This window comes from Pteropus vampyrus, unplaced genomic scaffold (assembly GCF_000151845.1).
Source record: "Pteropus vampyrus isolate Shadow unplaced genomic scaffold, Pvam_2.0 Scaffold93, whole genome shotgun sequence".
Lineage (NCBI taxonomy): Eukaryota > Metazoa > Chordata > Mammalia > Chiroptera > Pteropodidae > Pteropus > Pteropus vampyrus.
The window spans coordinates 3,740,670-3,749,990 of NW_011888874.1; the positions used below are offsets into that span (position 1 = coordinate 3,740,670).

The following is a 9,321-nucleotide window of genomic DNA, read 5'->3' on the forward strand; positions in this document are numbered from 1 at the left end:
AAGCACCTACTAATGTCAACATAGTGGAGACAATTAGTTGTCCTCTAAAACCCACTCACTTCTTCATCCAAAGTAATAAAGTTTAAGGTCATACTTGCCTGTCAATTTACCGAGAACATTTCTCAACAGTCCTTAAGGCTAGAGGTGGATAGAAGATTTAATTAAAGCCAAAGAGGGGTTGCATACAAATGATGTTTGCAATTTTGGGGTGATTTTCAACTTAAAATACTAGCCTACAGCTTCTGGTCTTCTTAGGTGGTCTCCCATCCAAGTACTAACCAGGCCCCACTCTGCTTAGCTTCTGAGATCATATGAGATTAGGCTTATTCAGGGTAGCATGGCCTTAGACTATTAATTGCATTTTAAACAATTAGAATCGTTCATGATCAGAATGTTTAAATAGGTTATTCCACAGATTTTTTAAAAATATTTAAAATTTTAATGTATTTTTGAAATGTTTTCCTCTCAGCTGATAGTCACTAATTGGAATAATTTGTACACAATCTCATTTATCAAAGTCACTGTTAAAACATTTAATTAAATGTGAATTTGAATCCAGCTTGTTTGGGGTCATTATTAGCTCAATTATTTTAAAAATCTAGTTATTCACAGATTCTGGACTCATAATAACAATGGCATATCTTTAAAAACCAATCATTCTTGATCCTCGTCTGCATTAACAATATTTTTCTCTTGCTTGAAATGTTCAAATATTGTTAAAGGTTAATTAGGTGACAAAGCCAGATATGATTCAAGAAATTTATTTGGTAACACACTAGTGAAAATTCATTACGATAGCTTGTAAAAAGCCAATAAAGTTTAAAATGCAAATGTAAACAACCCAGTAAATTGGAAGGAACACAGAACCAAGGGTCAGAAAATCTGAGTTCTTGTCCTGACTGTCATAAATTACTTGAGTGCTTTTGGAAAAAAAATTCTAACTCCTATGGGTTGCATTTTTAATATCTATCTAATAATGAAGTAAACTATGGGATGTATAAGTAAATTAGTATATTCACTATCTTTTTAAAAATATACAGTTTTTTAGAAAGAAATATTATGTATAATATTGTTTTACAAATGGGAAAAATGTGTATAACTTAATATGTATACACATAAATAATTTATCAATATGTTTATTTGTCTAATTTTAATCATGTGGAAAGATTGGTAGAAAGATTATTATCAAATATTTACCATAGTTGTTTTCAGGCAATGGATATTTTTGTTTTATTTTCTTCTTGTTTGTTTACTTTTTCTTTCTTTTTTGGGGGGGGTGGGGAGGAAGGAGGAATGTTTCTATATTAGATATTTACGCTTAGATATTTTACACTATGTGGGGTTTTTTTTACTAAAACAAAAGTTTTTATTAAGAAAAGTAAAGGTTTATCAACTGTACAAAAATAATTTACTACTTTTAAAAAACAATTCTTGACAGAAAAAATTTAACTATAGACGATGAACACACAATGCAATATATGTATGACATGCTGTTGAACTGTACACTTGAAACTTATTGGACTTTGTGATCAATATCACCCCCCAATAATTTTTAATAAAAAAGAGTTTAAAATACAAATAATGACAAGGGATTATAACAAAAAAAGGAAAGTTTCTTGCTTCTTCTCCTCCTATTGGCTCCCCTTCTTATAATTTACTACCTCTACCTTTTTAGGGCTGACCACTTTTAAATCCTTTAACATTCTTCTAGTATTCACCTGTATTTCTATCTGTTGATTCACCTATTTTTAAGCATTATTCATAGTCATTCATTCAATAGAGGAGTATTTTAGCTGGCTCATCTCCATTCTCACCACTTTATCCTCTCCAAAATAGGTACCAATTTTTCAAATAAAATCTTATTTGAAATCTTTTTTCCATGAAAGACAATGAAAGACAAAAACAACAATTCTAAAAATCTTAAAAAAAAATCTAAAGCAGGATAAATACAAAAATATACATACCTAGGCCCATCGCAGTTACCTAAGTAAGAAATAATACCTATTTGACATAGAATATTTCCTTTAAGAGAGGGAAAGGAAACATTTACTAACATTTTAATAATCCATAATTTTCTTGATTTCAAATCCAGATTAAGTGATCATAAGAATGGATATACGGTTACAGTTGTTTAAGATACATAATTTCCAGTGATCTGCTACTCAGCATAGTGCCTATAGTTAATAACAAGGTATCACATACTTAATTTTGTGAAAAAGGTACATCTCATTTTAAATGTTTTACCATTTGAAAAAAAAGGAGGAACACAAGGAAACTTTTGGAGGTGAAAGATATGTTTATTACCTGGAATGTAGTAATGATTACATAAATGTATACGTTTGCGTAGACTCACCAAATTATATGCATTAATTACATATAGGTTTTTTGTATACCAATTTTATCTCAGTAAGCCTGGGGGAAATGACAGCACATGAAAAGAGAACCTCAGACTGGTATTAATTGAGTTGAGACATTTAAGTCCTTAGAGTGTTGTGCAGTATGTAATAGGTTCTTAATATTATCATTTTTCTTGGATCTAGAAATTGTCTCTTTTGTTTTTATTTAATTTCTTTAAATATCCAACCGAGTCTTTGCATACATTTTATTCATTTTTTAAAACTATTCCTTTAGTCTTACTTTCTATAACATACAGTGACCACAATTAAAAAAATAAAATAAAATAAAAACTTTTCTGTGCTCTGGAGACAAATAAACTTATTTATTCTTAGTTCTCCCTCATTATTTGGTTTGATTTTTGGTTGGTATTTGGTTTGATTTTTAGTAGGCTTCTATTTTATGTCTTTCTTCACACAGGTGGACATTTTTACAAATATCTCTTATGTTAATTACAAAATGAAATGTGTACTTATATTTCTTAATATCATTTTAGTTTTGGGTGATTTCCAAGAAAACAAGAGGGGGTGGACAACTTCACTGACTCTAAAAATGGTTTTGTTCAACCGCTGCATTAACAGAAAAAGAGAGGGCATTAAAAATCTTTCACAATTCTACCATTTCTACCATGAATGCATAAGATGTTAATACATAGCAATAATGGTATAGGTCTAGTTTTACTAAAGGTTTTTTTTTTTTTATAATTTGTACATTAATGTAGCACTGATTTTGAAATGCCACTCACAAATCAACAGAGCCCTCATTTGTACTTCTCAGACATTAATATCCTCCAACCCACATCATGATGAGATGAAGTTATTGACATGGCTCTGAGCTCTTTATTATAACTATTTTTATAATGCAAAAAAAAATGAATATATTCTTTAAGCCCCACTTGATCATTATTCTCAATCCCAGTACCTTTTTATTGTCTTCAGACATCATGCTGCTATGATTTTATGTATTTAGTGTGTATCCTTTAAAGTCTCTCTCATGATAGATAGAGAATAGATAGATTAGATAGATAGATAGATAGATAGATAGATAGATAGATAGATAATAGAAAGATGATATATCTATAAATGATATCTATGTGAAACATAGTATTGCATTGAGGATTATAATAATTCCTCCTTCCTGTAAATGTTTCCGCAAACTGATTTTCTCACTCAGCAATATGTATTTTTAATGTATCCATTTGTCTGCATATTTGTCCTCCGTAAACCATAGCATGTGACTGAATGGATGTGTAAAAAATTCAGGCAGCCTCTATATTTGATCGTCACCGTTTTATTTTGCCAACAAACTGTTGTATTAAAAAATCTTAGCCCATGTCCATTGAGAGAATAATTCCAATAGCAGAGGGCTGGAAAATACGAAAGGGTAAACCAAACCAAAAGAAACAAAAAGTCACTTTAAAAGAGAGAGGAAAGAAAAGGAGAGGATGAGGATGGAAATTTGACCTCTATAAAACCTCCTGCTTCATAGTTTGACTTGGTAACAATAAAAAAGATGTTTTATAAATTTTTTAAAATTAAAAATGTAAAACAAACAAATGAATCTCACCGAGTATCAAATTGGGGCATGACCACACAGAGAAGAATTTTTTAAGTGACTCTGAAACACATATTTTGACTACTCATTCCTTGCAGGACATATCCTGGGGTAGAAAGAACTGCAAAAAAGATCTTTTAACATAGGTTTTTGGAATGGACTTTGGTATTATTTTTTTTGGAATTATTGCACATATTTTGCGGAATTAGAAATTTAAGAAGTTGTTTTAGACTGGGTTTCTAGAAAGCTTAAGGCAAAAAAAATGGGGGTTAACATTTGATCTGGGAGTGCAATCCTAAGAAAACAAGAATGAGGAGATGAGGGAGTGAATTTAGAGAGGAAGAAGAGTCGATATGTGAGACTGTATTCCAAAGCTGGCCAAAGCTTCAGGACATGCTACTTTTTTGATCTTGTAGAGCATCTTTAAGACACCATTACAAAACAAAAATAAACAAAGCAAAAACAAACAAGTAGGATTATAGCAAACTAAAAGGCTTCTGCACAGCAAAAGAAACAATCATCAAAATAAAAAGGCAACCTATGAAATGGGAGAAAATATTTGCAAATCATTTATTTGATATGGGGTTAATATACAAACTATATAAGAAACTCATACAACTCAATAACAAAAAGTCAATCTGTTTAAAAATGAGCAAAGTGCTTGGGAAGACATTGTTCCAAAGACATAAACATGGCCGAGAAGTACATGAAAATGTGCTCAACATCACTAATCATCAGGGAAATGAAAATCAAAACCAATGAAATATCTCCTCACATCTGTTAGAATGGCTACATCAAAAAGTCAAAAGATAACTAGTGTTCATGAGAACAGGGAGCAAAGGGAATTTAAACTGGTACAGCCACCATGAAAAACAGGATGGAGTTTCCTCAAGAAATTAAAAATAGAACTTCCATATGGTCCAGCAATACCACTTATGTATAGACCCAAGAGACATGAAATCACTATCTCAAAGATATCTGCACTTCCATGTTCATTGAAGCATTATTCTCAATAGCCAAGATATGGAAATAACCTAAGTGTTCATGAATGGATGACTGGATAAAAGTAAACTATCCAGAACAGTGTCCCTTCCACTTTGTCATGTTGGCCCTTTTCTTGGCATAAGGATGATGGCCCCGACTACAGTATCTAATTAGGTAGCTCTTCTTTCTTCCCAATGTTCCCCCACATCCTTCAGAGTATCTCTTAAGGATAACAGCCCCCATACATATCCCGCATAACATTTATATGCATACATACTCACATAAATAATTGTACATTTATTTAATGCCATTTCCTCCAGAAATATAAGCTCCATAACTTAACATACCTTATATCTGTCACTATTATACATGCAGTTTTCTGATGCAATATTTGGAATAAGATAGGTGCTCAAATAATAAGAGTTGTCTGACTGAATGAATATAAGAAAATCTCTTTCTAAACATGTTTTACTGTCGTTAACCACTTTTTCTGCAAATAGAGATTAATACAGATTCTACACGTAGGTCTATCTAAAATGAATCAATAGCCTCTTTCTTGTTAATGTCATAATGGAGAATCAAACAAAACTTTCTAAGATCTGCATACCATAGTTTCAGGCCAACTGTTAATACTAATTATGAACCAAGTATAAATTTATTTGTAAATTATAATAAAAATGAAAACAACAAAGTTGCCAATGGCTTGGATTCAAATCCTGACTACAGTAGGGTGAATTAATTAACCTTATTAAGTCTCATTTTTCCGAACTATAAGATGGAAACAGTAATATCTGTGCATAACTCTCAGAGTTATGATGAGAATCAAATGATAAAAGTATGTAAGATACCTAGTCAACATATAAGATTAGGGCCAAGTCTTGGTAGTTCACTGCACCTCAACTGAATGAAGAACTGAACAAATTAAATCATAGAGTAGGTTATAGGTATTTTAGAGAACACAGTTTTAACTTACTTTCTGGCCATCAACCTCCAGTTTACAGCAATCTTAGGAATCTACAGTTTTCACTGGTAACAGACAGCTGTAGTTTCGGGATTCAGCAAAGCAAACTATGCCATTGAAAGAGGGACACTTTATAGGAAGCTAAGATTTTTAAAGCATCTATAATCTCAATGTTGTTTTTCTCCCAAACCTGAAAAGGAAAGCACAGTTAACATGTCTTTAGCAAAGTCGATCAGCATTTAAAAGTTGTTAATAATCTCTGAGAAATTTTTTTTCAGAGAAAGAGGATTATCGGGGAAGTGTCCTGATACAATACTGCCTGCTTCCTGATTAGAAGGCCTTTATGAATGAGAAAACATTTAAAAATGGAATTTCAATTTTAATTAAACGGAAAGTACCATTTCCAGGTGGCAGATTGAAAAATATGTGTATGGGTTTATTCTTATCAGAGACACCTCTAAAATAAGAGTAACATTCCAGTTCTAAAATGCAAGAGGTAAGAAACCAATCGTCAATGCCTCCTCTTCAGCAGAGACAGAGACAAAGAGATTAAAGAGAGACAGAGAATGAAAATCAGGAATACACGTTGCATTGAAAGTGACACTGGATCTGTAACTCCAAACCACAATATATGGGGAATCACTGACAAATTCAGTAAAGGAAAAACTAGGATGTGGGAAGATGTCAAAAAAGACAAGACAACTGTGCGGCAGATCTCAGACAAAGGTGACAGCCAAATTGCCTAAAGTGTTACCTACGATCATTGAGTGGCAAATACTACAGGCTGGCTCACTTAGCAACCACGCCAACCCACTTTGCCTTCCTGCAATGTAGAAGACAGAAAGCAAAGTACTCAATCCCTCACCTCTCAGAAAAATATAAAATGATGAAAAGAAGGGGACAGGAGCATCGATCAACAAAGGCTTATCGAAGCTTAGAAATCTGAAATTATGTTGAAGTGGTTAATGGTTTCAAAAAGAGAGGAGACTAAATGCTGAATGAGCCCGCTAAATGCGGGATGGGGCTGCTGCTCTGCACCGGACAAAGAGATAAAACAACAGAAATTAGAAAGAGCAAACGTAGGGCCTGACCACCTTGCAGATCATTCACTGATGTCTGTCTCCTGAACGGCTTTGCCTGGTGACCCACCTTCACTTCCCACACAGGCAGGAAACAAAGGCTGTCATTGTAGGTTTGGGTCCCAGAGCAGAGTCCTCAGGTTAATGTCCAACAACCCTCTCGCTCACACTGAGCAAATTCTGGTTGTCGGGAAGCCCTACCTATATTTGCAGAGTTCAAAATCAGCCTACGGCACACAGATCTAGCTACATAAAAGCAAAGGTGACCCAGACTGGCCACAGACATTCAACCAGGTCGTCGTTCCTAAATACAGGACAAACGATGATCAGCAACAGGCATAAGAAGAAAACCAGAGGCATGAAAGAAAAAGCCCAAGATAAATAAGGGAAATGGGTGAATCAAGGAATAGAATAAATTAATTAGAAAATTATAAAAACAAACTCTAGTTACCAGATAGTGAATTAAATATACACATCATATATGTGTTTTACTATGGTTAATTTACCTAAGAACATGAACTTAAGAACATGAACTCTGTAACAATACTTTCTGTGTTTTTAATCTAAGCTCCCCCACTTACTAGGTATTCACAAAACAATATAGTGATTTAAAATACTAATCTCATATAATCGTTGCAAAGATTAGTATGTTCCCCTATGTATGCATCTCAAGCTCTGTTTGAGTCTGGTTTATTACCATAACATTTATGGCACCTTCTAGGACAGAAACAAAATGGCAAAGAGGGTGGGGGGAAATGAGAGAAGAGATAAACAACACAAAGGATTGGAGACAAGGTCCGCCGTCTAGTTAATGAGATGAATTCTGTCAGCTGGCAGAATTTAGGAGACAGAAGTGAAAGCAAAGTTGGAAGGAAGGTTGGGTTTCTGATATTTTCAGCTTCCCCATAACAGTATCAGGTGTCAGTAGAACAAGACATCCAGGGTTTTTTGTTTGTTTGTTTGTTTATATTTAACAGGTAACTAATAGAAAGCCTGCAAATAATACAACTATCAGAACTTGAGAGAAAGGTAGAGTGATGGGTGGTGAAGACTCTTCTTTCATTCGAAGAAGAATTGATAGCGTACGCACAACGAAGGTACAGTAGGTAACCTCCCCCCAAAACTAAAATAGAAATGGCTAAGATGAGTTGCCACTGGTTAGTGCAGTCAGGCAGGGAAGAATGAGGTGGGAAACTGGCTTTTTGTTACTAGCTCCTCTGTATTACTTAATTGTTTTTTCTTGGGTGTCTAATATTTGATATAAAGTGTTATAAAAGAGAAAAGGACCTGTGACTATAAACTTTTGATGGCAAAGTGTTGGTCTTTTTTCTTTTTCACCGTAATAGTTTTCTTTCTGATCTTGAGAATGCATCTTTAAGTGGATGATTTCCACTTTTTCTCCCAATGCTAGCGTTAAAATAGTGAACAATTCTATGGGTGAAGAATAAGTCATTCAGAGGTTGAGACACTGAAATGAAATGATTAAATCACTAGGGAAGCATTGGGGTTCTAATTTAGGTGCTATATCTAAAGGAATGTCCAAATTTTAAAATCATATGAATTTTTAAAAATTTTTTAGAGATTGTGCTAAATTAATTACAAAGTTTTGCTCTTGATTGGTTAAGTGATTTTATGTTATTTTTATCTTCTTTTTCATCTGCATATTATGTGTAAATGAGGAGGCATTAATATTGAAGTAGATACAAATAAAAACATTTAAAATTACAAAATAACATGTTAACCTTAAAATAACACGTAGATGCCCCTTCTATTTACCACAAAACTTCCTGAAAACCTTGATCTCTCAATTCTCGCCTTTATTTCTCTCCAGATACCCATCTCCTTAACATTCTCTAATCCTCAAGATTTCCGGTAAGCTATTCTTTTTTTAGTTCCTTCTCTGTTTTTCGGCCAGGAAGGGACACAACTGGCCAGCCCCTGCTTCCTCATCCATCTCCTCTTCGGCATCCAGCCCGATTCAACTCTTTGGACAGAATGACTCACAGGACACAGTCACAGTGATTCACCCCTTTCCTCAAGTTTTGGATCACTGCTGGACCACGCCACAACCAACAAACAGTTCCAGATCTTTCCAGATTTTAAGTTCCTCAAATATTCAAATTTGCTTCTTTCCAGTATGGTAACTAGCATAATACTGAGTAAATAATAGTTTCATAAGATATGATTTTTTGTTTTAAACTCTAAGGTTAAGTTCTCCAGAATCCTCACGCAATCCACCAAGCAAATGCGATAACTTCTATTTTTGTGTAACTATTTTTTTTTCCTTTAGATTTATTTTATTTTACTTTACTTTGTGTAACTTTTCTCGGTAACCTAAATATTTTCAAA

At 33.5% G+C, this 9,321-nt stretch overlaps 1 pseudogene; it reads right to left on the minus strand.

Annotated features, from left to right (window-relative positions):
- Positions 1-230: 230 nt before the first annotated feature.
- Positions 231-349, minus strand: LOC111742411 (annotated as a pseudogene).
- Between the last annotated feature and the right edge of the window lie 8,972 nt (positions 350-9,321).